Raw genomic sequence first — 15,324 nt, forward strand, 5'->3', positions numbered from 1 at the left:
TGAATAAGCCTACTGTGATTGCTGCGCCTATGAAATGGGTAGCTTGGCAGTGTAGCAGTTAGTGTACCTGTAACTCTATTAAAGCACCAGTACCACAGAGTTCAATTCCCGCCACTATCTGTAAGGAGTTTGTATGTCCAAAACATTCAGCTCATTCAAAGGAAAGCAAGAGAGCCTAGAATTGAGACCCTTAAGTTTGTTCTCTAAGTGAGGCACATACGTATCACATGGTAACATCATGACATGTGCAATTCACTTATTTTTACATATAACCAGTAAATAATTATTTAAATGAACAAAAATGCTCAAGCAAACAATATTTACAAGATTACTCAGATGTTCCTGGAATGTTAAACACTCCTTCCTGCATAGGTATAAACTCCAAATCAATAGAAAATGCATCTCAACTACATACACTGTTTATGATATAATATAGCTACTATATGCAAGCGGTGATTGATAAGTTCGTGGCCTGGGGTAGAAGGAGTCAATTTTAGAAAACCTACCATACCTATTTTTAACATAGTCCCCTCCTACATTTACACACTTAGTCCAGCAGTCGCGGAGCATACGGATTCCTTCTTCGTAGAAGTCGGCGTCTTGAACCTCCAGAAAATGGTCCACAGCAGGGGTGATTGATAAGTTCGTGGGCTAAGGTAGAAGAATATGAGTTATTAACTTCAAACTTTCTGCATAATCACTCAAAGAGTTGAACTGCACGTGCATGTAACGAGAGCTGTATAACTCATCTCCTTCTACCCTAGGCCACTAATTTATCAAACGACCCTGCTGTGGACCATTTTCTGGAGGTCCAAGACGCTGACTTCTACAAAAAAGGAATCCGTATGCTCCACGATCACTAGACTAAGTGTGTAAATGTACGAGGGGACTATGTTGAAAAATAAATGTGGTAGGTTTTCTAAAATTGACTCCTTCTACCTTAGGCCACGAACTTATCAATCACCCCTCGTACAGATATCCAGAGCAAAGTAATTTTAAATTGACCCATTCAGGTCTAAAGATTTAATCACTGTGGAGGATTTCTTACTCTTATGGGAAAACGACTTTCCTGACAAGGAGGTCACTCTTTTCGACAAGTGAGACTTGTGGCTGTGAGAACTATCTCAGGTTCTGGGGCTTCCTCGGTGGTGGCTGTAGGAGTTGACTCTGAGACTGTAGGAAGTGGTTCTGACAGCTCTGAACACATTTTTCTTCTTCTAGTTTGTGTATCTTGATCTTGGGAAGAAGCATTTAGTTCACGGGAGTAACAGACATAAAAATTGCTGGTGAAGGCAGCAGGCCAGGTAGCATCTATAGGAAGAAGCACAGTCAACATTTTGGGCCGAGACCCTTCGTCAGGACTATCTGAAAGAAGAGGAAGTAAGAGTGGGAGGGGGAGGGGGAGACCCAAAATGACAGGAGAAGACAGGAGGGGGAGGGATGGAGCCAAGAGCTGGACAGGTGATAGACAAAAGGAATATGAGAGGATCATGGGACAGGAGACCAAGGGAGAAAGAAAGGGGGAGGGGGGAAGCCCAAAGGATGATCAAGGAGTATAGTGAGAGGGACAGAGAGAGAAAAAGGGGAGAGAGAAAAAAATAATAATAATAATAAATAAATAACAGGTGGGGTAGGAAGGGGAGGTGGGGCATTAATGGAAGTTAGAGAAGTCAATGTTCATGCCATCAGGTTGGAGGCTACCCAGATGGAATATAAGGTGTTGTTCCTCCAACCTGAGTGTGGCTTCATCTTTACAGTAGAGGAGGCCGTGGATAGACATATCAGAATGGGAATGGGACGTGGAATTAAAATGTGTGGCCACTGGGAGATCCTGCTTTCTCTAGCGGACAGAGGGTAGGTGTTCAGCAAAATGGTCTTCCAGCCTGCGTCGGGTCTCGCCAATATATAGAAGGCCACACCGGGAGCACCGGACGCAGTATATCACCCCAGCCGACTCACAGGTGAAGTGTCGCCTCACCTGGAAGGACTGTCTTGGGCCCTGAGTGGTGGTGAGGGAGGAAGTGTAAGGGCATGTGTAGCACTTGTTCTGCTTACAAGGATAAGTGGCGGGAGGGAGATCGGTGGGAAGGGGTGGGGGGGGACGAATGGACAAAAGAGTCGTGTAGGGAGCAATCCCTGCGGAAAACAGAAAGAGGTGGGGGAGGGAAAGTTGTGCTTAGTGGTGGGATTCTGTTGGAGGTGGCGGAAGTTACGGAGAATTATATGTTGGACCCGGAGACTGGTGAGCTGGTAGGTTAGGACAAGGGGAACCCTATTCCTAGTGGGGTGGCGGGAGGATGGGGTGAGATCAGATGTGCGTGAAATGGGAGAGATGCGTTTGAGAGCAGATTTGATGGTGGAGGAAGGGAAGCCCCTTTCTTTATAAAAGGAGGATATCTCCTTTGTCCTGGAATGAAAAGCCTCATCCTGAGAGCAGATGCGGCGGAGATGGAGGAATTGCGAGAAGGGGATGCCATTTTTACAAGAGACAGGGTGAGAAGAGGAATAGTCCAGGTAGCTGTGAGAGTCCATAGGCTTATAGTAGACATCAGTAGATAAGCTGTCTCCAGAGATAGAGACAGAGAGATCAAGAAACGGGAGGAATGTGTCAGAAATGGACCAGGTAAATTTGAGGGCAGGGTGAAAGTTGGAGGCAAAGTTAATGAAGTCAACGATCTCAGCATGTGTGCAGGAAGCAGAGCCAATGCAGTCATTGATGTTGTGAAGGAAAAGTGGGGGACAGATACAAGAATAGGTTTGGAACATGGATTGTTCCACAAAGCCAACAAAAAGGCAGACATAGCTGGGACCCATACGGGTGCTCATGGCTACCCATGAACATTAACATCCGTTAATGCCCATCCTCCCCTTCGTACCCCATTCGTTATTTATTTATTATTATTATTATTAATTTTTTTCTCTCTCTCTCCTTTTTCTCCCTCTGTCCCTCTCACTATACCCTTTGCCCATCCTCTGGGCTTCCCCCTCCCCCTTTCTTTCTCCCTAGGCCTCCCGTCCCATGATCCTCTCATATCACTTTTGCCAATCAACTTTCCAGCTCTTAGTTCCATCCCTCCCCTCCTGTCTTCTCCTATCATTTTGGATCTCCCCCTCCCCCTCCCACTTTCAAATCTCTTACTATCCCTTCTTTCAGTTAGTCCTGACAGAGGGTCTCAGCCCAAAACATCGACTTTTCCCATTCCTATGGATGCTGCCTGGCCTGCTGTGTTCACCAGCAATTTTTATTATGTTGCCTGAAATTCCAGGATCTGCAGATTTCCTTGTGTTTGCGTAGTTCACTGGAGTATTCTCTTTCTCATCCTTCTATTGCTCCCTTTACAATATAATCTTTCCTCTTAGTTTCCACGTCCGCAACATCGTCTGACCAATCCTCTGTTTCATATCTCCATTGACTCCTTTCTTTTTGGCCTTCCATTCACTGCACTGCGCTTTGGTCTTTGCATCTACTTTTACAAATAGCTTTTTGTCTCCCACTTGGAGTTCATGCAATAACCTTAATGCACATAGAGTAGATTCTGCCTTTTATCCTCACAAAAGGTGAATGCTTGCAATTTTCCTAAAGTTCCTTCAGCTCCCTTCTAGCATAAAACCAAGCTGTTCTTCACAAGCAATTGCCTGACTAACATATCAGAAGCTTTCTCAGATATGGTGCCACTAAAAACCGTTGTAGTCGGTCGACTGCCTTCATCACTTTCACACTTCCTCTGAGAAACATGGTCCTTCCTTGATCCAAACCAGAGGCATCGAGGTTGTCACCAACACCCGTTTACCCGCTGTTGGGCAACGATTCATTTTGTACAGCATAAAGACAGTTGTGGCATCATCCAGTACCTTCCTTAATTCACTTTCAGTTGACTCTATTGCAGGGGATGTGGCACGTAAATGGTGGATGGATCTCCAATCAAGTTGTAGTTATCTCAGCCAATAATGACCCCACAATGCTGTTTTCCCCAGGATCACCATTCCTTCACCAGTGATTTTCATTCCCCGGAATCACCATTCTTCACTGGTGATTTCTGTCCCTGGGGATCACCATTCCTCACCGGTAATTTCCATCCCCCAGGACCACCATTCCTCACTGGTGATCTCCATCCTCCGGGATCACCATTCCTCAACGGTGATTTCAATCCCTGGGGATCACCATTCCTCACCGGTGATTTCAATCCCTGGGGATTACCATTCCTCACCAGTGATTTCCATCCCCCGGGATCACCATTCCTCACCGGTGATTTCCATCCCCCTGAAACAACATTCCTCACCAGTGATCTCCATCCCCGGGGATCACCATTCCTCACCGGTGATCTCCATCCCCGGGGATCAACATTACTCACCGGTGATTTCCATCCCCAGGGATCACCATTTCTCACCGGCAATTTCCATCCCCCAGGATCAACATTCCTCACTGGTGATTTCCATCCCCTGGGATCACCATTCCTAACTGGTGATTTCAGTCCCTGGGGATCACCATTCCTCACTGGTGATTTCCTTTCCCCTGGAATCAACATTCCTCACCAGTGATCTCCATCCCCGGGGATCACCATTCTTCACCGGTGATTTCCATCCCCCGGAATCACCATTCCTCACCGGTGATCTCCATCCCTGGGGATCACCATTCCTCACCAGTGATTTCCATCCCCCGGAGTCAACATACCTCACCGGTGATCTCCATCCCCAGGGATCACCATTTCTCACTGGCGATTTCCATCCCCCAGGATCACCATTCCTCACCGGTTATTTCCATCCCCCAGGATCACCATTCCTCACCGGTGATCTTCATCCCCGGGGATCACCATTCCTCAACGGTGATTTCAATCCCTGGGGATCACCATTCCTCACCAGAGATTTCCATCCCCCAGGATCACCATTCCTCACCGGTGATTTCTATCCCTCGGGATCACCATTCCTCACCGGTGACCTCCAGCCCCGAGCATCACTATTCCTCACCGGTGACCTCCATCCCCGGGGATCACCATTTTTCACCGGTGATTTCCATCCCCCGGAACCAACATTCCTCACCGGTGATTTCCATCCCCCGAGATCACCATTCCTCACCGGTGATTTCCATCCCCCCGGAATCAACATTCCTCATCCATGATCTCCATCCCCGGGGATCACCATTCTTCACCGGTGATTTCCATCCCCCCGGAATCACCATTCCTCACTGGTGATCTCCATCCCCCGGGATCACCATTCCTCACTGGTGATCTCCATCCCCGGGGATCACCATTCTTCACCGGTGATTTCCATCCCCCCGGAATCACCATTCCTCACCGGTGATTTCCATCCCGCAGGATCACCATTCCTCAGCGATGATCTCCATCCCCGGGGATCACCATTCCTCAACGGTGATTTCAATCCCTGGGGATCACCATTCCTCACCGGTGATTTCCATCCTCCAGGATCACCATTCCTCACTGGTGATCTTCATCCCCAGGGATCACCATTCCTCAACGGTGATTTCAATCCCTGGGGATCACCATTCCTCACCGGAGATTTCCATCCCCCAGGATCACCATTCCTCACCGGTGATTTCTATCCCTCGGGATCACCATTCCTCACCGGTGATCTCCAGCCCCGAGCATCACCATTCCTCACCGGTGACCTCCATCCCTGGGGATCACCATTCTTCACCGGTGATTTCCATCCCCCGGAACCAACATTCCTCACCGGTGATTTCCATCCCCAGGGATCACCATTTCTCAACGGCGATTTCCATCCCCCAGGATCACCATTCCTCACCGGTAATTTCCATCCCCCAGGATCACCATTCCTAACAGGTGATCGCCATCCCCCGGGATCACCATTCCTCAATGGTGATTTCAATCCCTGGGGATCACCATTCTTCACCGGTGATTTCCATCCCCCAGGATCACCATTCCTCAGCGGTGATCTCCATCCCCGGAGATCACCATTCCTCAACGGTGATTTCCATCCCCCAGGATCACCATTCCTCATCGGTGATTTCCATCCCCCGGGATCACCATTCCTCACTGGTGATCTCCAGTCCCGAGCATCACCATTCCTTACCGGTGACCTCCATCCCCCGGGATCACCATTCCTCAACGGTGATTTCAATCCCTGCGGATCACCATTCCTCACCGGTGATTTCCATCCCCCGGGATCACCATTCCTCACCAGTGATTTTAGGTTTGAGTATCTCAGAAACTGGTGATCTCCTGGGAATTTCATGTTTACAGAGTTTACAGAGAATGGTGCGAAAGACAAACAAAAAAAAATCATCCAGTGAGTAGCAGTTCTGTGGGTGAAAACAGCTTGTTAATGAGAGAGGTGACCTGAGAATAGCCCGATTGGTTCAAGCTGATAAGAAGGTGGCAGTAACTCAAATAACCACACTTTACGATGGTGGTGTGTAGAAGAAAATCTCTGAATGTATAACATGTTGAACCTTGAAGTGGATGGGCCACAGTAGCAGAAAATCATGAGCGCGCACTCGGTGGCCAGTTTATTAGGTGCACCTAATAAAGTGGCCACAGAAAGCATTTCCATATCAGAATGGTGTGTGCCTGGAAGGGAAGCCCATCAGCGATGATGATTCCTTTATCTCTTTCCACAGGTTTGGGATGTGCTGTTAGTGTGGCCCACACTTTGTTGACTGTACACTATGGAATAAGTTATGTACTGGGGGAGAGAGTGTGTGTCTGACATGGTGGAATGGTGCCAGTGAATTAGGCTGTTTTGTGCAGGGTTTCGCTGAGTTTCTTGGGTGGTCTCGGAAGCTCTCTCATCCACATGTTCCAGAACTGTGCCTTGTATACGGAACAACAATTTTGGTCTGTCAGAAATTGAATAATTCAATATGACATAGTCACTGTCTCTGCCTTACCCTTGTAGTCATATTAGAATTGTTTTTTTATTGTCAAATGTAGCAAAGGAGAAAGCTTTTGTTTGTATGCCATCCGGGCATCTCTACCTCAACGTAATGAAAATGAAAACAGAATGCAGGATGAAGTTATAGCAAGAGTGAATACAAAGGCCACGATGAGGGAGGGTGGGAGATGAAATACCAACTTTTAGTATATTGGTAACAGCAGGATAGAAGTTGTCCTTGAGCTCGGTGGTACATGCTCTCAAACTGTTGGATCTTCTACCTGACAAGGGAGGTGAGAACAGAGAATGACCAGAGTGGGAGGGAGGGGTCCTTGATTACGTTGGCTGTTTTCACAATGCAGTAGGAAGTGTATGCGGAGTCAATGGAAGGGAAGCTGGTTTGCGAAATCAATCAACATTTCATAAATGTTTTGCTACTTTAGCGTTCTTTGGAATATATGTATACTATAGTAATGTGGTTATATAAATACTGATTGCTGTTATTAATCTAGATTGTTAAAGCTTTTGAAGATTCAAAGAGCCAAGAATTAAGAGAGTGGGGAATGATTGAAGACAGATAATAATTACCTAGTTGCAGAACTGGTGCTTATAATAGTTTCTGAAGGCCATTCAGGCATGTCATTCATTAAACTATAAACACAAAACATGGTATTTGGTTAAAAAAAAACAAAGGACACAGAAGCTGGAGTTCTGAAATAAAAAGAGAAAATGCTGGGAAATATTCATTTGGTAATGTAGTGTTTGTGAAGGAGAAAACTGCATAACAATTCAGGTCAGTAGCTTAACCTAAAAATATGTATACTATATACAACCTTAAGATGTGGCTGATGTAAGGAGACAAATCTCAAAGTTGTAGATAGTATATGTACTTTGATAATAAAAGTACTCTGAACTGTATACATTTTCCTGCCAAATGCAACTAATCCATACTAAAAGCCATGGATGAACCAGGAGGTACATTCTCTGCTGAAGGCTAGATCTTTGGCATTCAAGTCTGGTGATCCAGGCCTGTACCAGAAAACCAAGTATGATTTGCGGAGGGCTATTTCAAGGGCGAGGAGACAATTTCAGACGAGGTTGGAGGTGACATCAGATGTACACACTTCTGACGGGGTCTGCAAGACATTACTTCCTACATAGCAAAAGCTAATAGCATGAATGGCAGCGATGCTTCATGACCAGATGAACTCAACACCTTCTATGTTCGGTTTGAAAGGGAGAATATAACTACAGTTGTGAAGATCCCTGCTGCACCTGATGACCCTGTGATCTCTGTCTCAGAGGCCAATGTTAAGCTGGCTTTAAAGAGAGTGAACTCTCGCAAGGCAGAAGGTCCGGATGGAGTACCTGGTAAGACTCTGAAAACCTGTGACAACCAACTGGCGGGAGTGTTCAAGGACAATTTCACACTCTCACTGCTACAGGCCGAAGGTCCCACTTGCTTCAAAAAGGCAACAATTATACCAGTGCCTAAGAAGAATAATGTGAGCTGCCTTAATGACTTTTGCCTGGTAGCACTCATATCTACAGTGATGAAATGCTTTGAGAGGTTGGTCATGAGTAGACTGAACTCCTGCCTCAGTAAGGACCTGGACCCATTGCAAATTGCCCATCTCCACAATAGATCAACGGCAGATACAATCTCAATGGCTCTTCTCACAGCCTTAGACCACCTGGATAACACAAACACCTATGTCAGGATGCTGTTCATCGACTATAGCTCAGCATTTAATACCATCATTCCCACAATCCTGATTGAGAAGTTACAGAACCTGGGACTCTGTACCTCCCTCTGCAATTGGTTCCCGACTTCCTAACTGGAAGATCACAATCTGTGTGGATTAATGATAACATATCCTCCTTGCTGACGATCCACAGTGGCACACTTCAGGGGTGTGTGCTTAGCCCACTGCTGTATTCTCTCTAAACCCTTGACTGTGTGGCTAGGCATAACTCAAATACCATCTATAAATTTTCTGATAATACAACCATTGTTGGTAGAATATTAGACGGTGACGAGAGGGCGTACAGGAGTGAGAAATACCAACTAGTGGAGTGGTGTCGCAGCAACAACCTGGCACTCAACATCAACAGGATGGAAGAGCTGATTGTGGACTTCAGAAAGGGTACGACGAAGAAACACATACCAATCCCCGTAGAGGGATCAGAAGTGGAGAGAGTGAGCAGTTTCAAGTTCCTGGGTGTCAAGATCTCTGAGGATCTAACCTGGTCCCAACATATTGATGTAGTTATAAAAAAGGCAAGACAGAGGCTATACTTCATTAGGAGTTTGAAGAGATTTGGTATGTCAACAAATACACTCAAAATCTCCTATAAATGTACCATGGAGAGCATTCTGACAGGCTGCATCTCTGTCTGGTATGAAAGGGGGGCTACTGTACAGGACTGAAAGAAGCTGCAGAGGGTTGTAAATTAGTCAGCTCTATCTTGGGTACTAGGCTACAAATTACCCAGGAATTTTCAAGGAGCGGTATCTCAGAAAGGCATCGTCCATTATTAAGGACATCCAGCATCCAGGGCATGCCCTTTTCTCACTGTTACCATCAGGTAGGAGGTACAGATGCCTGACAGCACACATTCAGTGATTCAGGAACAGTTTCTTCCTCTCTGCCATCCGATTCCTAAATGGACATTGAAACCTTGAACACTCCTTCACTTTTTTAATATGTATTATTTCTGTTTTTTGCACAATTTTTAATCTTTTCAAAATATGTATACTGTAATTGACTTATATATTTTTTTTCTTCTAGATTACGTACTGCATTGAGTTGCTGCTGCTAAGTTAACATATTTCACGACACGTGCTGGTGATAATAAACCTGATTCTGATTCTAATTCTAATGTGTCACATGGGACAGATGGGAAAAATGAGTATTTAAAAATGACTTTTACAGTGCTGAGAAACTATACATAACATTAATGAAAATCGTTCCAATTGAGAAATGGAAAATTGTCTAGTATTCTATAATTCTACTAGATATGTTTCTTCTAGATTAAACACTATTTGTACAGCAACATTGCATGTCTATCTATATGCACTGACTTATCACGCGCCCTTCTGTTCTTGTGACAGATATGTCACAACCCCGCAAGCTTCATGCTGGATGCTGTCACCAACAAATATCACTCAGGCACTCCATCATCAATATTTCAAGTATGCACTGGAACAAAAGGTTAAGCTCTAGATGCTTGTGCTGATTTAAGAGATTAGAGGGTGAATCATTTGTACTGTGTGAAACAAAGGGTTGCACATTCCCACCCAGAGAAATGATGAAGAATGTTGACAGCTGGCTAAGCAAAACACTCTCTGAAAGCACTATCTCAACATCTCTGCATTAAATACATCCAGTAAAGCAATTATAAAGTTTAAGTAAACCCAAATAGTTTCAAAAACTATATTACTTGAAACTTATTTTTCTTCTTTGCACTACTACTGCTATGTCGACTCAGGCCTGGGGGGCTGGTGTCGGGCATGATGATGGACTCTCCACTTCTCCCTCTCCCTCATCAGTGTGTTCAGTTCATCTACATTAGCCGTGCCGCTGTCTTCTAGGAGCGTGTTGACCATAATCTTGGGAGGGTGCCCAAGGTTCATCCTCCCATGCTTGGGCTATGATGACTAGGCAGGTGGATCGCGGTGGCGTAGACAGTGCCCCACTAGTTGTAATCTCTTCACCGTGTATTGTCACTTTGTCACGGTGGAGAAGCTTGTGTGGTCCTGAGATCCCAAGATCGATGCCGTCTGGAGCTCTGCTCCTGGTAGGGTCACCCATGGCGGTAAGGTTGAGGGTGAGGTCCCTGACAAAGAACAAAGCAACCAAGACCTCAATGGTGGAACAGATAGACGAAGTTACTTCGAACTCAACGGCTGTGAAGGCGGATGAAGGCTGCAACAAATCCATGAGCTCCAATCGTCATGGTTTCCATGCCATTGGAATCAGTTGGTTGATTTGTGAAGTATCATGTGCTTCTTGGAATGCAACATCAAGTACACGTTAAACAAATACATGCATAGGCGTCTTCGCTCTGTACGGAACGAAGACCATCATCCTCGACCTTGAGGGATAGCCAAGACGATGACGAGTTGTAGTCTTCTCACCTCGATTTTAGTGGTGAGCATCGGTAGGTCATCATAGAACTCGACGTTCATCATGTGCTATTGCCATCTCACGTCAAGAGCCATCTGGAGCCTTCATGTATAGCAACCATCAAGAGAGTTTCATATAGTCTTGGTGAGTACCCACGTCTCGCATCCGTATGTGAGAATGGACTCTATGACTGCTATGAAGATCCTCTTTTTAAACCTTCTGGTCAGGTTTGACTTCCAGATTTCCTTCATGTCGTTCATAGCCCTCCACACCAGCGCCTTCCGTATCCTTATGTCCTTCTCCGAACTCATCATTATTGACCCGAGGTACTTGTAGTCAGAGACTTTCTTAATGGTATCATTCTTTACGGTCTTGAGAGTACCTTCGTCGCAGTTAAACGCCATGTACTCTGTCTTTTTAGCATTTAGGTGAAGTCCAACTTTATTGCACTCAATTTCCGCTTTTGCCAGTAGCTGCTGTGCTTCCTCCATCTGGTCAGAGAGCAGGACTATGTCTTTCTTTCTTTCTTTCTTAATCTTTTTATTGATTTAAAAAGAGCACATATACAAACAAGAGGAGAACTATCTCAAATATATATGTCAATAATAATACAAAAAGAAAGTGAAATGGACATTATCAAAATCGTACATAGTACTAAGCTAATATGTAGTATATAATAAAAAAGAAGACAGCTAATTCTCCTCTTATCAATTCATAAAGGGAGAAATAAAACTTAAAATTTTTAAAATGAGAAGGAAAAAAAACCCACTACACTATATGAAAAAAGGGGAAAAAAAGGGACTGGGCAGTCCATTCTGAGGATACGACCAAAGAAAAAAGGAAAGACTTTCTGATCAAATCTAAAACTTCGAAAAAAAAATTGGAAGAGTAATAAATCAAATCAAATGAAAATATTGAATAAAAGGTCACCAGATTTGCTCAAATTTAAAGGATGTATCAAATGTCTGACTTCTTATTTTCTCTAAACTTAAACAGGACATAATGGAGGAAAGCCAATAAAAGACAGTAGGTGGATTAGAATCCTTCCACTTCAATAAAATGGCTCTCCTCGCCAATAAAGTTGAAAAGGCTATCATACATCGAGCGGAAACAGGAATATTTCCTGCTTCCGATGGGATAATCCCGAAGATTGCGGTAAGTAAATTAGGTTGTAGGTCCAGCTCCAAGACTTTTGATAGCGTTTTAAAAACATTTCTCCAAAAATTATCTAGCTTTATGCAAGACCAAAATATATGAGTTAAAGTGGCCACTTCAATATCATATCTGTCACAAATAGGATTGATGTTGGAAAAAATATGTGCTAGTTTATCCTTTGACATATGGGCCCGAGGCACTACCTTGAACTGTATCAGGGAATGGTGGGCGCAAATAGAGGAGTTATTAACGAAATGAAAAATTTCACGCCATTGATTATCTGAAAATGACTCTTGAAATTCCAATTCCCAAGGACGTTTAATTTTATCATTAGATATCATTCGTAAATTCAATAACCATTTATAAATTATAGCTATCAACCCTTTTTGAAGTGGTTTAAGCTGAAAGGGAGCATCTGTCATATTAGGTGGATTAGCAGAAGGGTAAATTGGCAGCAAACCACGTAAAAAATTCCTAATTTGTAAAAATCTAAAAAATTGTACATTAGATAAATCATATTTATCCACTAACTGAGAAAAAGACATTAAACAATCCCCTAAAAACAAATCTGAAAAAGTTGTTATTCCCTTGGTTTTCCAAATTAAAAAGGCCTTATCCAAAATTGGTGGTTTAAAAAAATAATTGAAATGGATATTTAGCAGGACTATGTCATCTGCAAAATCAAAATCTGTGAGCATAACTGGTCTGACCCTTCTTTGCAACTAACTCATAATTTTCAGTAAGTGAATGGAGAAAGTTAACCTTTGCAAGCCCAAGCCACACCAAGACTAATGATTAGAGAAAAGCAACACACACAAAAGTTGCTGACGAAGGGACTCGGCCCGAAACGTCGACTGTCCCTCTTCCTAGAGATACTGCCTGGTCTGCTGCAACTTTTATGTGTGTTGCCTGAAATTCCAGCATCTGCATATTTCCTCGTGTTTGCGTGATTAGAGAAAAGATTAGGTTTATTGTCACATGTACATTGAAACATCAAAACATTCAGTGAAATGCATCATTTGTGTCAACAGGAAACACAACATGCCCACAACTTACCCATTCGTCTTTGAATTGTGGGTGGAAACTGGAACACCCAGAGGTAACCCATAGGGAGAACATGCAAATTCTTTAAACACAGTGGTGTGAATTGAACACCAATCTTCCAACCAGATGCAATCCCGTGTTACACTCACTGCTACACTACCATGCTGCATTAGTTCTACTGCCCCATAGGTCCAAGGTCACAGGTTTGATTTTGACCTTGGGTGCTCTCTGCACAGAATACGCACATTCTCCCAATGACCCCCTTGGATATTAATCCCGGGGAGGAGGAGGGGTTCATTTTCTTCCCATATCCTATTAGGTTAATTAACTACTATAAATTAGTCCCGGTCTGGCAAGTGGCAAAAATCGAAAGTGGAATTCATGGCCTGATGTACTGAGGTATAGTGAAAAATGCCTCGAAATATGTTGATACAGATCAATTCATTACACAATGCATTGAGGTGGTAAAAGTAAAATAACAGAATGGAGTATAAAGTTGAAGAGAATGAACAGTGCAGGTCACAGCGAGGTAGATTTTGATGTCAGGGGGTCACCTTTTTGTTCTAGGATTCTGCTTAATAGCAGCGTAGAAGCTGTGTTTGAGCCTGCTGGCACATGCTTTCAGACTTTGGTATCTTCTGCCTGTCGGGAGTATTATCTCCCTTGAAAAAATCCAGGGTGGGAGAAGTGTATGAATTTGCTAGCCGGTTTTTCTGAGGCAGTGAGAAGTGTAAAAAGAGGCCGTGGAGAGGAAACTGGTTTCCATGATGTCCAAAACTCTCTGCAGTTTCCTGTGGCTATTGGGAAAATGCTGGAAAAATACAAAGTTAGTGTTCTGTTGTTAGTCAAAAGCCCAGTTATTACTCAGAGGAGCTTGATAACATCTGTGTCCACACATACTTGCACAGGGTACATGAGGAGATGCTGGGACTTCCATGTGAAACTGCCAGTTAAATCTAGAAAGCCCCATCAGGTGATCAATTTGGACACTTGTATGCTTCAGTTCACAGAATTTCATAGCATTTTATAGGAATTTGGGAATTTGAAAATTTAATAAGCAAGAGGCTAAAATTATGCCTGACATGGAGGACATAGGGATGATGAATCAGCTGCTATTAGTTTGACACTTGGGACAGAAGCCAGGTTTCTGCCTCATTACTCTACTGATCAAAATTCAAACTGGGCTATGAATGCAGACAGGAATTCAGACAAAATGTATGAAAACATAGGAATGGGGAATTTCCAACAGCCAGTATATGAGTGTGAGTGTGTGTCTGTCTGTCTGTGAGTTTCAGTGTGTGCATGTGTATCTTACTCTGTGTGTGTGTGCATGTGTGTTTCAATATGTGCATGTGCGTACGTGTGTGAGTATGTTAGTTTAGGTATGTCTGTGTGTGCATGTGTGTTTATTTCTGTGCATGCTTGTACCTGTGTGTCTGGGTATGTGTGTATTTGTGTGCATCTGTGTGTGTGTGTGTACATAGGTGTGCCTGTATTTGTGAGTGTATATCTTAGCATCTGTGTATATGAGTGTGCATATGTATGTGTGCCTGTGTGTGTTAGTGTGTGCATATGAGTTTGTGTGTGAGTGGGTATGTGTATCTGTGTATGTGTGATTGTGCGTGTGTGTATGTATATCAGTGTGTGTGTGTGTGTGTTTATATGTGTGAGTGAGTGTGTGTGGGTTTGTGAGTATATAAATATGTGTGTGTATGTGTCTCTGTGTGCATGTGAGCATGTGTATGTATGTGTGTGAGTGTGTTTGTGTATGTGTGAGTGTATGTATGCATTTATGTGTGTGTATGTGTCTCTATGTGTTTATGTGTGTGTGTGTGAGTGCTTGTGTCTGTACGCATCTATGTAAATGAGTGTGTGTCTGTGTAGATTTCTATGTTCAAGTGTGTGTGCGAGTGTGTGAGTTTTTGTCTGTGTGACTCTGAGTGTGTGTGTGAGTTTGTGCCTGTGCATATGCATGTGTATATTTATGTGCTTATTCACGTATGTCTGTCCGTGTGTCTGTGTATATGAGTATGTGTGTATTTGTGTGTGTGTTTGTGTATGCTTGTATGTGAGTTCTGTGTGCATGTGTTTGTGTGTGTACGTGAGGGTGTGTACATCAGTGTTTCTGTGTATTCATGTGCGTATT

General features: G+C 43.8%; 1 long non-coding RNA gene across 1 annotated transcript in view; it reads left to right on the forward strand.

Moving 5' to 3' along the window:
• LOC134351280 (uncharacterized) overlaps positions 1–15,324 on the forward strand; it is a 48,471-nt gene that overhangs the window by 3,144 nt on the left and 30,003 nt on the right. The window contains exon 2 of the long non-coding RNA XR_010019115.1: positions 11,976–12,134. This is a non-coding gene — a long non-coding RNA (uncharacterized LOC134351280). The remainder of the gene's footprint in view (positions 1–11,975; positions 12,135–15,324) is intronic.

Source organism: Mobula hypostoma, chromosome 9 (assembly GCF_963921235.1).
Source record: "Mobula hypostoma chromosome 9, sMobHyp1.1, whole genome shotgun sequence".
Taxonomy (NCBI): domain Eukaryota; kingdom Metazoa; phylum Chordata; class Chondrichthyes; order Myliobatiformes; family Myliobatidae; genus Mobula; species Mobula hypostoma.